Source organism: Podarcis cretensis (genome assembly GCF_951804945.1).
Source record: "Podarcis cretensis genome assembly, chromosome: 16".
Lineage (NCBI taxonomy): Eukaryota > Metazoa > Chordata > Lepidosauria > Squamata > Lacertidae > Podarcis > Podarcis cretensis.
The window spans coordinates 5,862,450-5,872,168 of record NC_137186.1 but is presented as its reverse complement, the minus strand read 5'-3'; the positions used below and the strand labels follow the sequence as shown (position 1 = coordinate 5,872,168).

At 43.7% G+C, this 9,719-nt stretch overlaps 2 long non-coding RNA genes across 2 annotated transcripts; one reads left to right on the top strand and one right to left on the bottom strand.

Moving 5' to 3' along the window:
- Positions 1-1,621: 1,621 nt before the first annotated feature.
- LOC307205809 lies at positions 1,622-9,708 on the bottom strand. The gene is made up of 6 exons (XR_013834066.1): positions 9,457-9,708; positions 8,946-9,060; positions 8,292-8,311; positions 4,853-4,943; positions 3,581-3,702; positions 1,622-2,570 (listed from the first exon to the last, which is right to left on the bottom strand). It is a non-coding gene; the product is annotated as an uncharacterized lncRNA (long non-coding RNA).
- On the top strand, positions 6,378-8,747 carry LOC307205865. The gene is made up of 2 exons (XR_013834135.1): positions 6,378-6,563; positions 8,271-8,747. It is a non-coding gene; the product is annotated as an uncharacterized lncRNA (long non-coding RNA).
- Positions 9,709-9,719: the final 11 nt, after the last annotated feature.

The window sequence follows — 9,719 nt, the reverse complement described above, 5'->3', positions numbered from 1 at the left end:
GTTTCACTAGGAACACTCTACTGCCTTTTTCCACAACTGCTACTATCTCTGTTAAGATGCACTTTCCATAAAAACTGGTCACTATTTAGACAATCTGCCTTCTGAACCATATCTCAAACACTCCTCAGTGCTGTAATTTCTGTGCTTTTACTGCCCCCTACTGCTTGTTTTATAACCACTTATTTATCCTCAAAATATACTAGATTTCTAAAAAGGGTTTGCCATGAAGAAGTCCATAATGTAAATAGCTGTGGCTAAAGAAATATATACAGATGATAAAGGACTTTGAATAAACATTCAGATGTTTTTCATCTCTTACTTAATATGTTATAGTAACACTTCAGGAGTCAAAGTGGGTTCTGCAGATCAGAGAGACATGCACCTTCTTCTCCTCAAGCATTTTGAAGAGTTTACATGCAAAGTACGAAAGAGGAATTATTCTTTCATCATTCAGGCTGAAGGCTCATTTTCCTCCCCCAAACCCGTTTCATGTAGAAACACAAGTGTGACAAAAAAAAAAAAAAAATCCCAAACCATAGTTGACACCATAAGATGTAAAGGCAGTACTTTTAAAAGTACTGTATGAAATTATGAAAGCATATTTAAGGACAAGTAAGAGCCTTTAAAAAACAAACACACTGTTCTAAGTTTCCTCTGAAACTGAAATTGGCCTAGCTGGAATGAGACTTAAAGGGTTTTGCCTTGTTTCATATTAATGGTGATTACACCCACCCACTTTCTTGTTGTATCTCTGAGTTCCAAGTGATTTGGTGCATTTGAAGTCAGGAATGTTAGAGTGGTTGATGATTCCAGCTGCACAAATAAAAGGTGGGAGACACCTAGCTTGCCAGTAGTACATGTGAGAAGGATCTTAGTAAACTACAAGGTGAACATGAGTCAACAGTGTGATACAAAAGCAAAAAAACAACAACTATGCTTATGCAATTTCGGGCTGCATTAACAATAATCTAGTGTCCTGATCAAGTTCTGGGCACCACAATTTAAGAAGGCTGTTGATAAGCTCAAGTGTGTGCAGAGGAGGGTGAGCAAGATGATCAAGGGTCTGTAAACTAAGCCTTATGAGGAATGGTTGAAGGAGCTGGGTATGTTTAGCCTGGAAAAGAGGAGACTGAGAGGAGATATGATAGCCATCTTCAAATATCTAAAGGGCTACCACATTGAAGACGGAGTAAGCTTCTTTTCTCCCACTTTAAAGGGTAGGACCCAAGTTACATAAAGGAGAATCCAACTAAACAACAGGGAGAACTTTCTGGGTAAGAGCTGTTTGACAGTGGAACAGTATCCCTCAGGAGGTTGTGGACTCGTCCACAGAGATTGGATGGCCGTCTGTCATGGATGATCTAGTTGAGATTTCTGCATTGCAGAGATTTGGACTAGATGACCCCTGGGGCATCTTCCAACTCTACAAATCTACAATTTTATTATTCCTTCTCCTCTGACTACTGTCATGGTGCATCTTTCTTACAAGGAGCATTTTCCAGAGTAATGTCATTTATTAGAAATTATTTTAGTATTTTGTCAGTCGTTTATCCAAAAACATTTCCTAATACGAGCTATAAACCAACATTATGATTTAAAGACTAATTAAGCCAAAATAAAATTATGTATTATCAGGATTTTTATGTAACAAAATAGCAACATGTTTTTAAATTCAGCAATATTAGTGCTCTCTACTTTTGTGAGCCAGAAACTGTGGTTGAATAAACAATGTTATTTAGTGACTGTAGTAGTATTTGCTGCTCCAACAGCTTAATGAATAACTTCAATTCATCTAGGAGTTCATGCATGTAGGTGAGTTTTTCATCTTTTGACATGTTATTGGATGGGTCTGACAGACGGTCTACCATGTTAGATAATTTCTCTTGAGATTTTAAGGTTTTCAGTTTAAGACTTACATTTCTGACCGACTGTGTTTCTCTGGCTTCTCTTTTCTTTGGAAATGCTCCCATTTCTCTCTCTCTTATTTTCTGTTCCTTTGTGTTGATCAAAAATGTATCCTCAAAACTACCTTCTTTTTTATGAAAACTGGAAACGTTTCTCTTCATTCTTCTTGATAATGTACTCTGGGAGCTACTTGGGGTAAAATAAGAAGACAAACTGTAGGAAGAACTATAGCTATCAAAGGGTTGTGAAGAAACCAAGTGTGGCTTCCCTGGGTATGTTGATCTTCTTCTTTTTCTTGTTCTTCTTCCCTTTAGTCCTAAGAGTTGTCCTTCCTTGACATTATAAGTGATGACTTCATTGGCTTTTCTTCTTTTACGTTCGTTGGAATGTGTGGAAGTTGCCTGTGATTTAGATTCCTTCTCACCAACATAGGTACTTCTTACACATCTAAGAATTTCTTTCTGCTCTATGGCTTTCTGAATTTTGTCTTCGCTATTCTGTATGTTTCTGATCCTACATTCTTGCCTTTTGAACCTTCTGGGAATCCAGTCCTGTCTGTCTGCAAACCTTGGTTTTGTACTTCTTTCCAAATGCTTTCTAAATCTTCCCCTTCTTTTATTGGAAAGTTTTTTTCCCCTTTTGTTATGTGTCCAACGCTTCTTCCTCTGCAAAATGCCAACCACGACTTGAGTAAAACATCCATAAATGCTTAAGTTTGAAAGATTGTATTAGAAATAGCTCAGACACATACTCTGCACCTCCTAGGCCACTATGCTTGTTAGATCACTGGAAAGATAGAAACTGAGACCCCTGTCTCCTATTTCTCCCTGTGGGAAAATATGGAACAAAGCCTCAGTCAGGCTCTAGGGTCTCTAGTACTCCTTCTCACATAGGGGCAGAGCTTGAAGCTCAACAGGGGAAATGGCATATAAAAGAGCCCAATCAATCCCAGTTCTGTATGTGATCATTTCTCCTCATTTTTGGCCTGCCCACATGTGATTTTATTTAGTTGTTAATCCCTGTATTTTTATTAGACTGGAGTAGTCCACACCAGTTTGAATTAGACTGGAGTAGTTCATACCAGCAGGCATCCCTTTTGTGTTTCTCCTTGCCTTCTAATTGGTCGATTCTCTTATGCCAATTAACTACTATCAGGGCATGTTCACAGATGGTGGCATACAACTTAAAAATAAAATTCCCCACCCAGTAAGTGTGCAAAAGCACAGTTAGGCAATGGTAAATTCTCAATGCACATTTCTGCAGGTTTTTTGTTTTGTTCAAATCTGAGGGATCCAAAGAAGTGTGTGTGTGTGTCTGTGTTGCAAGGCCATGCTTCTCTATCCAGAAGCACACCGCAAATAGTGACAAGCATGGCCAGAAAAGAAACAAAAGAACCAAGGAAGTCACAGGTGTTGAAACGGGTGTGGCAGAAAGTGACTGACCCACTCACCCACCAAAACTGTCTGCCGCCCCAAGTGGAGTAGTTTGAAACCCAATTTCCTGCAGTTTATTGTATTATCCCTGAATTGGGTAAACTCGAATTTACAGGAGCCAGCGATGAGACTGGTGTTTGAGGGTAACATCATTTGTACTACACAAATTAAATGAGAACACAAAACAGCTATCCACACGTAGTAAGCTCCAATGTGAACAAGCTCTTTATATCATGATTTACCTGCCACATTAACTGCTTCCAAAGCACTGGTTTGCTGGGCTGCAAATCGCTAAGAATTTTTGACACCACTTCATTTGATTCTTGAACAGCCTGGGGGACGTATGATCCAAACGGTGCCTCTACTGAAAGAAATTAATGTGAACAAAAGCCTGTTTCTAAGGGCATATTACTCTGAATCCTACCTTAAAAACAACTGAATGAGAGCAGCAATGGCTTAAAGCAGTGGTTCCCAAACTCTTTTCTCCACGGACTACCTGAAAATTGCTGAGGGTCCTGGTGGACCAGTTAATGATTTTTCTGCCTGCTGTAGGAAATGTAATGTGTTTTGCACAGTGCTATATGATTTTTAATTTTATTTTTATTGCTTTGTAATACAAGAAACAAAATATACAATAAATATACAATTAAAAATCAGTATTAATATTCACTATTCAAGCAGAAGACTACCTGAATGAAGCTCCCATACCAGTTTGGGAACCCCTGGCTTAAAAGTGTAATGGAACATTTTGCTAAAAGCAAACTTCTCCCATGATAACGAGATGTTTATCATGCACCTTTTAATATAGTAGAAGTCCAACGAAGTTCAATGAGGTTACTCTTTTGTAACCTTGTAACCTTTATATTATTTGTGTGGACGCTGCATGCCAATGAATGTTCTAGCCTGGAGTACCAAAATCCCTCTTGGAACACAGCTCTTCCTCCGAAACCGTCATCCTCTGTTCCTGCTACCCACATATGCCCAGTTTGCCAAACAAGTCATTTAAGGTACCCCTCCCCTGATATTCTTCCTCTGGTAGTGTTGTACCAGCTTCTTCTAATCTACCTCATCACTATCACCTGTTCCAGAAACACTACATTTCATGTGGACTAGGGACAGTGGAGATTCTCTTCGCTTGCAACTTTGCTTCGTTATCACACAAAATGGTTTTCTGTGTCTGCAGGAATACAACTGCAATACTAAAGCTATACTCAAGAAATGTAATCTCTTAGATATCCCTGCAGTCAATACATTTGGGAAGTATTAGTGAACACCTGGTTCAGCAATGTTAGGTTCAGCAATGTCTCAGTTACCATAGGGACTAGCAAGTTCCTTTAAAAAATTCCCAAGGCTTCTAACAAATACCTTGTTCACGTGTGTTATGTTTTCAGCCAGATCCAGCATAAATATATAGCTGGAAGTCTACATACATATATTCAGCATATTACTGTTATTTGGGAAATGCTGACCAATGACTTATAAGCACATCTGTGGTGGTGATAAACATTTCATACCTGATTCCTTTTGGATGATGATAATATCAGGTTGAGCTTCTTGTGCCTTCATGGATTTGCTGGTAAACTTATCCATTTGTTTAACTCTAGCCTTAAACAAGCAAACAAAACACCACAATAAAAGTGGCTTGTAAAATACTGTGTTTACATTGCTAAAAACTTTTGACAGTACAGTATATGTTTGCTGGCTCATAAATGCTAAATGCTTTCTTAAATTCAGAGATCTGTGTACATTACTGACCAAGGCAGATACAAAATAAAATTCACAACTTTTTTTTATCATAAGCAACTTCATAATTCCTTAAAACATCAGGTCACCATGATGTCTTGACATATTTACTTACGGTCCAGTTGTAAGGTTGGTGGGGTGATAACATGTAGGACAGAATGAACCAATAGGTACACCAATGCAAGGTCATAATACTTGTTGCTAGGCCAGTATCTCGTAAAAGATGTAATCTCAGGCATCAGAGGCACTGCTCCAAACAATTGGAATAGGAGTGTTATAACCTCTTGTAGCTGTTTAATTTGCTGAAAATGATTTTCACAGATGTATTCTCCACTTTCCTAACAGTTCAAAGCAGCTGATAACCATAGAGAAATGCCATCCATAAAGCCAATTAACAAAAAAAGAAATAAAGACATTTTAAGGAGGGTGTTGCCTACTTCCTTAACTTTAGTTGATAACCAATATATATACACACACACACACACACACACACACACACCCCGCACATCTGGCTGGGTTTCCCCAACCACTCTGGCCGGCTCCCAACATTGTATTAAAAACACAATAAAACATCAAACATTAATTTATTATTTATACCCCACCCATCTAGCTGGGTTTTCCCAGTCACTCTGGGTGGCTCCCAGCACATAAAAAATAAAAATAAAAAGTCAAGCATTAAAACTTCTGTGTCTTCCAAAAGTCAGATAGTTGTTTATCCCCTTGACATCTGATGAGAAGGCATTCCACAGGGTGGGCGCCACCACCGAGAAGGCCCTCTGCTTTGTTCCCTGCAACCTCACTTCTCGCAGCGAGGGAATCACCAGAAGGCTCTCGGAGCTGGACCTCCGTGTCCGGGCTGAACGATGGGGGTGGAGATGCTCCTTCCGGTATACTGGACCGAGACCCTTTAGGGCTTTAAAGGTCAGCACCAACACTTTGAATTGTGCTTGGAAACGTACTGGGAGCCAAGGTATGTCTTCCAGGACCAATGTTATGTGGCAGTGGTGTCCAAACTTTTTTCAAAGAGGGCCAAGATTTGATGAAATGAAGGGCCATGGGGGCCGACCAAAGGGCCAACCAAAGTTGTTGACCTGGATTGAAGTTCTTGAGCTTTTTTATGATTTTACCCCAAAGCTGTTGAGCTATATTTTAGGATTGAAGTTGTTGAGCTTTATTTTAGGATTGAAGTTGTTGAGGTTTTTTTAGGATTTTACCCCAGGAAATAAACTGCCACCGGGGCTGGATTAAACTGACCGGCAGGCTGGATTAGGCCCCTGAAACGGACTTTGGACATGCCTGTTATATGGTCTTGGCGGCCACTCCCAAACGACTCATCTTGAACACCCAGAAGGATAGTAACTGAAATGGCCTAAAACAAGAGGATGAACAAAGCCAGCCCACCTGGCTTCCCGTCTTCTGGCCTCGGGTGGCAAATTGGCACATGATGCCATCCCTGAGGATGAGGGAAGTTCAGCAAGCCAGGTAGCGGGTCCAGGATGCCAAGCTGAATTTGGGCCCCAACCAGCAGCCCTGGAAATAATGCATCATGGAGACCCAAGAGCCTTTCAGATTTCTAATGCCAGGCTTGTTGGACAGCCTAGCTTTTTGGGGTGGATTTGTCTGCAAAAGATCTGAAGTTAACTCCTGCAAATCAGTGGCGTAGCGTGGGGGGTGCAGGGGGGGCCGGCCGCACTGGGCGCAACATCTGGGGGGGGGGGGCGCTCGCCGCCTCCGGAGTCGCCTCGGGCGCAGGCAGAGCCCCATGTCTCGCGGAACCGACGAGCTGTGCGCGCGTCCGGGCTGAAGGCGTCCGGCAGGCAGCGGCTCTCAGCGCTCGCCGCGGTCCCCGCGCGTCAGGGCCACGGAGGGCGCGCCAGGCAGCCCCTCCTCACAGCCCCGCCGCCGCCACCGCAGCTGCTGGGCCATGTTGCATTTTCCTCGCCTCTCTGCCCTCCTCCTCCTCCTCTGGGCAAGCGGCATCGTTTGGGCGGCAGCGCCAGCGGCAACTCGCCTCAGATCACCTGACACGGACCCGCTGCCGCTGCCGCCGTGGCTACCTTATCGTAAATACCCCAGCCCAGGCAGCAGCAAGAAGAAGCTGGCAGCGGCGGCAGGTTAGGGGTTAGGGGCGCAAATTACTTGCCTTGCTCCGGGTTAGGGGGCGCAAATTACTTGCCTTGCCCCGGGTTAGGGGGCGCAAATTACTTGCCTTGCCCCGGGTTAGGGGGCGCAAATTACTTGCCTTGCCCCGGGTTAGGGGGCGCAAATTACTTGCCTTGCCCCGGGTTAGGGGGCGCAAATTACTTGCCTTGCCCCGGGTTAGGGGGCGCAAATTACTTGCCTTGCTCCGGGTTAGGGGGCGCAAATTACTTGCCTTGCCCCGGGTTAGGGGGCGCAAATTACTTGCCTTGCCCCGGGTTAGGGGGCGCAAATTACTTGCCTTGCCCCGGGTTAGGGGGCGCAAATTACTTGCCTTGCCCCGGGTTAGGGGGCGCAAATTACTTGCCTTGCCCCGGGTTAGGGGGCGCAAATTACTTGCCTTGCTCCGGGTTAGGGGGCGCAAATTACTTGCCTTGCCCCGGGTTAGGGGGCGCAAATTACTTGCCTTGCCCTGGGTTAGGGGGCGCAAATTACTTGCCTTGCCCCGGGTTAGGGGGCGCAAATTACTTGCCTTGCCCCGGGTTAGGGGGCGCAAATTACTTGCCTTGCCCCGGGTTAGGGGGCGCAAATTACTTGCCTTGCCCCGGGTTAGGGGGTGCAAATTACTTGCCTTGCCCCGGGTTAGGGGGCGCAAATTACTTGCCTTGCCCCGGGTTAGGGGGTGCAAATTACTTGCCTTGCCCCGGGTTAGGGGGCGCAAATTACTTGCCTTGCCCCGGGTTAGGGGGCGCAAATTACTTGCCTTGCCCCGGGTTAGGGGGCGCAAATTACCTGCCTTGCCCCGGGTTAGGGGGCGCAAATTACCTGCCTTGCCCCGGGTTAGGGGGCGCAAATTACTTGCCTTGCCCCGGGTGCTGACAACCCACGCTACGCCGCTGCTGCAAATTACATCTTGTCTAAGCTTAGCTCCTTGGGCATTCTGGATGCCTTCCAATTTGAATACAGAGCGCTCCTAATTTTTATTTCTCCAAAATCTCACCCCCCGCTCACATAAAAAATAAACAACTCCTTTAACTTGTTGCTTTCTAGGAACAGGAAAGAGGTTTTTACCTGATATCTTACCGAGTTACCTAAGGAAAGGAAAAATGGGGAGAGTTGCACGATTTAACAAGGCAATGGCAAGAAAGATGACTTTACACACTTCTTCATACAGAATCGATTAAAGAATCAAAGCAGAATCATCCTCCTTTTAAGAAGGGTTGACATGAAATAGATGACAGCTGAACAGTTGACATTTTGATTTTATTACAGGTATGCCAACTTAAAACAGTTGCTCTGAGAATGTACCATTTAGTCTTCAAATCTTTTAATATATCTTGCTATTTACATTCTGCGCTCTCACAGATTATTATTTTTTTGCAAATTAGGGGTATGATCCAAAGTTTAGCACAAATTGCAGAGCAATTCAATGTATATAACTCAGAATGTCAATGGAACTTAACTCAGTCACAAACATGTTTAGGGTTCCAAGCTTAATTTAAATATATTGAGAATGTTTTTTTTTTTTTGAAATAATGGTGTTTTGGCTGGTTAGTCAACCCGCACACATAATTTTCTCTTTCACAGCGATTTATTCACAGCTGGGTGACTCATGACTAAATTGCATCCCTTGGCAACACTTGTGGTTAGATACTTTTCAGGTTATTTATTCCCCTTAATGAACTATTTCTACCTCTAAAGATACTTGCCTGCACAAAACCTTACCTGAAATGTGGTAAAAAGGAGAAATTAACATAAAAAAGACAAAGACAAACGTCTCCCTAGTGGCCATAATCCTCAAAACAGCAGGTGAGAAGAACGAGAGAGGAATAGTAGGAACCTTTAAAAGGCACAGGTAAAAAAATGAAAGGTTAACATTTTAATGAGGGATCCAAATTCCTTTGAAATGTGAATTTCCTTATATTGATCTATTTTTTTAAAAAAGCAAAAATTGAAACGTGTGTAAGGATTAGTTTCAAGCCCCAATCAAAAAGGGAGTTATTTTCAGTCAGGATGAAAGAATCGCCTTTTCAGCGGTTTGGGCTAAAAGCTCATTTTTATGTAGCAGTACTTAGGGGGGGGGGGGAAACACGCAGTAGTAATAAATAGGCGGTGCTTTGCTTGTTTAAAGAAGTGTCTAATGCCCCTTCTGGCATTCGTTAACCGCAATTGCTTCAAGAGGCTGGCAGGCGAGGGGACAATTCTGAGGTAAAAATAACACAAAACCCGAGCGCACCTGAGGTAACGACGGTTGGAAATGCGCGGGAAAAGCTAACTCTCCCCCGCGCGCCACTTCAAAGCTTCCAACGCCTCTTTCCTCCCCCGCCAACAGCCAGCTGCACCGCTCGAGGCTCGGATTGGACAGGGGGCGGGAGGGAAAGGGAGACTGCGACAAGCGCCAGCCAATCCCCGGCGACGCACGACCCCTGCGGTTGCTCCGAGGGAAACCTCGAGCGAGAAGCGGCGTTTGTTTGTGTTCTGTCGTTCGTCGCCGCCGCC